General features: G+C 30.8%; 1 long non-coding RNA gene across 1 annotated transcript; it reads right to left on the reverse strand.

The window, feature by feature from the left end:
* Positions 1-505: 505 nt before the first annotated feature.
* Positions 506-1909, reverse strand: LOC105788392 (uncharacterized). The gene is made up of 3 exons (XR_008190849.1): positions 1771-1909; positions 1059-1118; positions 506-791 (listed from the first exon to the last, which is right to left on the reverse strand). It is a non-coding gene; the product is annotated as an uncharacterized LOC105788392 (long non-coding RNA).
* Between the last annotated feature and the right edge of the window lie 3497 nt (positions 1910-5406).

Genomic DNA, 5406 nt, shown 5'->3' on the forward strand with positions numbered 1-5406 from the left:
CCAATATTGACAAGATGGAATTAAGCATAAATCTCGACTATTTCACTAAGTGAAACAAGATTTAAAACAAAAATCGTCATGAAACCTTTTTCAAGAAATAATGATTAAAATCATATGGTAACATAGGAAAAAATAAATAAAAGATGATACTTTACATCACAAGCATTGAGGTTATATATAATATTGGAGTCATGTATTTTGTGCAATAATTTTGTAACGTGGAGACTATCCTATACCATTATCATGCATAGATGCCCAAACATTCCCCAAAATTTCTATGGAGGCAGTACTTCTATATCCTTCTATTCTGAAATCCAAAATCCTCTAAAGGTTAGAACTTGAAACTTTCAACTTTAAGTTCTCAAGTTTGAGTTTTGGGAAGTAGCTTTTGAAAATTGAGGAAGCAGATTCTCAGCTCTTTTAATGGGAAAAATACTAAATTGAATGTGTTCAAGTATATATGTGTATATATAACACAAAGCAGAAAACAAGAGAAGACAACAAAGAAACCAAATATGTAACTTCAAGTTGAATATATTCAACAAATCAGAATACATGTGAATTGGGCTACACAGCATGATAGCATTTAATCTCTTACTTTACCAGTTATATTAAATGACTAGCATCAAAATGAGAGGCAGAATTAGAAACAAATGGTCACTCAGATGGAAGATCATTTGGCTGAGTCAAACAGAAAGTCCTTGAATTTCTTAATTCCACCTTTCTCAATTCATCCCACTTCCACATTTTTAAAAATAAGCAAAAAGCTTCATAGCCAAAAACTGCTTTCTCTATATTTGGAAATAAAACAAAAAGTTAGCAACTTGTTATAGAATTTCACCAAAAGTAATATGGCAAAACTCATCATTTCAAGTGTAGTTAAACTATCAAATCACTTCCTATTCAAAGTCCTATTACTAATAGATTTGGAATTCAGAAAACAAGAGCAAGTAGCTTATTATAGAATTTCACCAAAGGCAATGTGGCCAACCTCATCATTTTTTTAATGCCAGTGGAATTTATATCATTTTACTATTTAATTTGAAATCAGAATTTACCTGTCAGGTGACTGTTCCAATAATTGCAGTCACCAGGAATTCCTTCCATCCTCCTAGGAACTGCAAAAGGTTTGCAAGCAAAAGCCAAAGATTAGATTTCAATGTTTTAGAAGGAAGAACAATCCGCCTCACAAGCTACATAGTTGCTACCATTTCATTTTGTTAAGATTTGTATAATTCCCTCCTGCTGCAAAAAAATTGCTTTACTCTCAGTTTACAGAAGCAAAACACAGAACTTCCATTCTACTAATAGAAAAGGGTCAAAATAATAAAATTAGGTCTGATTTAGAAGCTCTAAATTAAAAGACTATAAAGGCAAAAGAAAATTTTCAGTGGCACATACAAGTCATAATCTCTGATTTGCTGGAGTCCTGTCTGAAAAAAGTACATATTGCAAAATTAAGAATACCACAGTACATCCACGCAATTAGCATAAGGAACTAAATAAAAAAATTTAAAATTTAAAAAAAAAGCATTCAAAATAACAAAAAGGCCATAAGCGTAGCAGACAAGAACTTTATTCAAGAATCATATCAAGATATACGAGTGAGACAAAAGTAAAATAAAATGACAATTGAACCATCAATGAAAACCCTGAATTCAGAAGAAAAGAGAAAATAAATTACAGTAGATCTAAAGATTAAAGAAAAACACAAAAATAAAAAGTCAATAAGAAAATTAAAAAGAAAGAAAGAAAGGAAGCAAAACCAACCAAAGACAATGTGGATTCAAGCTAAGCAAGCAAACACACCAAAAAGCTAGCTTATCAATGTGAAAGAGCAGCTAAAATAGAATAATAAGGTTTTTATATTTGTGAAAAATAGATTTCTTTGTGAAAAACCAAAGGCAGGATTTTGGGGTATAAATTAAGACTGAGAAAGAAAGTAGATAAATCGTGGGAGATGATATCGAAGAATAAAAAGGGACAGGATTTTTTTGTGAAAAACGGCATTGTTTCAATAAAAATTAAAAAAACTTCACGGTGTTTATGGGCAAAACGCTGCTATTGCTTTACCTTTTGTGGCGTTTATGAGAAAAACGCCACAATAGAACGACTTATTGCAGTGTTTTTCGGTTAGTGCCACTAAAGGTATATATTTGCGGCATTTTCGATCCAAACGCCACTAAAAACGCCGTTAAAAGCTTAATTTGTTGTAGCGTTTATGTTAATTTATTTAATTTTGAATTCATTTTAATTTGTTGAAAATAAAAATATATATTATTATTTAATCTATTTTAATGTGTTGTTTTCTAAGAATAATGATGGAAGTGACAAGCTAAAAATGACGAAAAAATGCTTTCAGGACGTGCCCACTGTTGCCATTTGTTGAAACAAATCGAATTGGCCAACCAAATCGAATCGGCCAACAACCCTCCGCCAAATTAAACATACACAGGGAGTACACTTGACCCTTCTCTTTCTTATTTTTTTAAAATTACACATTGATGGCAATGTGGGCTAAGTAGGGGGGATTCATAGGACATGCCATGCTATTACTTGTTTTTCATTGCATGTGTTAATTCTTATACTAAGATTATTCCTCATTTTGTTTTGAAATTGAACCTTCAATTCCTATGCTTAGTTAATTTAAATAATTGGGTAATTCATGAATAATTGTTTATTATTTAATTTAATTTGCAAGTGTTTTGTAAAATTGAAAATATTGTGGCTAAGTCAACATTTCATTGTTAGCTCTTTAAATTTTCTTAGCAAAAGTACTCGAGTGTCATTTAAGTAATTTTATCTTTTGTCAAAAAAAGTTATATACATACTCCGCTGATGGTTTAGTTATGAGTGAAGATTTTAGAAATGTGACCAAATTGAGTAATTGGGATGAGGTGCTTACGTTGTCATTTCATTTCACATTAAAAATTCGAGTGACTAACCGAAACTTGCAACACTACGTTAATTGAGTTGCCACGAGTAAGGAACAATAATCTATTTGAGAGATATGTCAAATTGAGTAACCAAGGTGAGGTGTTTTGGTTGTCATCTCATTTCGCGTAAAAAGATTCGACTATGGCCCAAGCTTGTTGAAAAATTTGATTGAGAACGAGCGCCTTGCAAGTTTGGTTAAGCTTTAAGTTAGTGAAGTAGTTGGTTTTTGCATAATGTTAGAATTTTATAAAATGCTTGTTGGTTAAACCTAGCAACTGTTTATTCATGCCTCACTTAAATTGTTTGCATTATGCTTGGTTTTGAAAGGAGACTTGATTTCGAGAAAAGTTGTTGAATGATTTCTAGTATGGGAGTACACAACATGCTAAAGGACAAGTATCGACTAAGTAGGAGGATTTGATAGCAAGCTAATTTTGTGTTTTTAATGTATATATTTCTGGCTAATTTTTTAATAGAATCCTACTAAGCTTGTGATTTCTTGCTTAAATTTTATTAGGGACGATATTGGAGTGTCGAAATTCAAAATCAAGCAAAATGGATTAAATTGGAACAAAAAGCAAAGAAATGAGCCAAATTGGAATAATTGCAGAATTGGTGGTTGATAAAAAGAATCAGATTTTTTATTTTGTCAAACTCTATAAATAGAAAAAAATCTAGTTTTAGTTGGTTGTTAGGCATAATCTTAGAGAGGAATCATGTTAAATTTAGCCTTTGAAAAGTGTATAAATACCTTGTAATGGTGGCATGGAAGAACACAATGGAATAGAATTAAAATCAAATTCTTAACTTTTCTCTTTCACACTTCAGTAGCTATTCAAGTTTGCTGTCATTTTTTTTTCCATTTCCTTATTTTTTTAGTTCATTTGCTTTTTAAGTCCTTTCTCCTTTTCACCTACCACCATTATATTCAGCTCCACTTTTAAACCTCAATTAAGTATGATTAATCTCATGTTCAACTAAACACCATTTAGCCTTGGGTCGTTTTTCATTTCAATAAAAAATCGCGAGATATGAACTCACGCTAAAACCTGACAACAAGGTATTCATTATCTCTTCGATATATGGGATAGTCACATTCGTCCCTTAAAGTTAATCCAATTTCAGCTCAAAGTGCACATTGAAAGGGAGTTGTTTTGGCGTACAGTTGGGAAAACGAGTCGGTTGTCTATCATATTTGAGTTCCCACAAACGAATTGAAATGTCCAATAGGAAAAAGCTAGTTGGTTCTGTCAAGTGAGATAATGAATGGGTTTAAACGACCCAAGCGGTTGAGGCCGTTAATTTGAGTTGGGCTTTTCTAGATCACAAGGCTACTGAGATCTTAAACTGCAAACTCATGTTACATAGTTAGATAATCGGTAAAGGTTGATTTGCAGGTTGTACCAGAACCAACTATACAAGGAAGAGCTGGCGGTTGGGGCGTCCTTAGTCAGTATAACCAACTTATCGTTAAGAAGAAGGAAATTAATTTTCAAGGATCAATTCGAGTTCGGAGTGTACCGAGACTAAGGTAAGCATTCAAATATTTGATTTACAAATTTAATTTAAATTACTCAATTTTATTGTGCAACTTTCATTCTGTTATTGTTTCATTTTATTTTATACTTGTTTTCTCTCTATTAACTTAATTCCCTATTTATTTATTTTTTAGGTCTGCACGTACAAGTCATGGGCGTGACAGCTGCCTAAACTTAGGAATTTGGTCACATAAACAGTAAAATTAGGAATCCTAGTCCTTGTGGGATCAAGCCTAATACTCCATACTACTTTTTAATTCAATTAGAGCGTAGGAAATTATATTTGATAGTTTCAATGACCATCAATAAACTTATTAATAATTTAGTGGCCTTAGAGATAATGTACCCTTAATTTTATAATTTTTTTAAATATAAATTTTAGCCGTTGAAAACTTGAAATTGATATTGGAATCCAATGCGAGTTTTTAAAATATGGTTTCTATCTCAAATTATATTTTTTAGGTTTTTCTTTTCCATGTTAGATATTTTAAAAATAATATTATGACATAATTTTTCCGACCTTTCAATTTTATAAAAAGAAGACAATCAATTTAGCTATCCGTTTAATTTTTTGTCTTTTTTAACCCTTGAATTTAGATTGTTTGTCAAATCTTACCAAAATGATGGAAAATTTAATGTTTGTTAACTTTGTTGACGTGGCATACACATGGATCACCATGTGCACATTAACAATTAATTAATTTTAAAAATATTTAAAATATATTTTTAATTTTTTAATTTTAATTATTTTAATTTTATTAAAATATTTTTTTTAATTTTTAAAAATTAATTAATTGCTTATGTGGCATCCACGTGAATGCCACATCAGTAAAGTTAACAAACGTTAATTTTTCTATCTACGTGTATGACATCTTTTGTAAAGTTGGAGGGTCAAATAAGTCATTTTGTCTCCTATTTATTAATATGATTT

Source organism: Gossypium raimondii, chromosome 2 (genome assembly GCF_025698545.1).
Source record: "Gossypium raimondii isolate GPD5lz chromosome 2, ASM2569854v1, whole genome shotgun sequence".
NCBI classification, from domain to species: Eukaryota; Viridiplantae; Streptophyta; class Magnoliopsida; order Malvales; family Malvaceae; genus Gossypium; species Gossypium raimondii.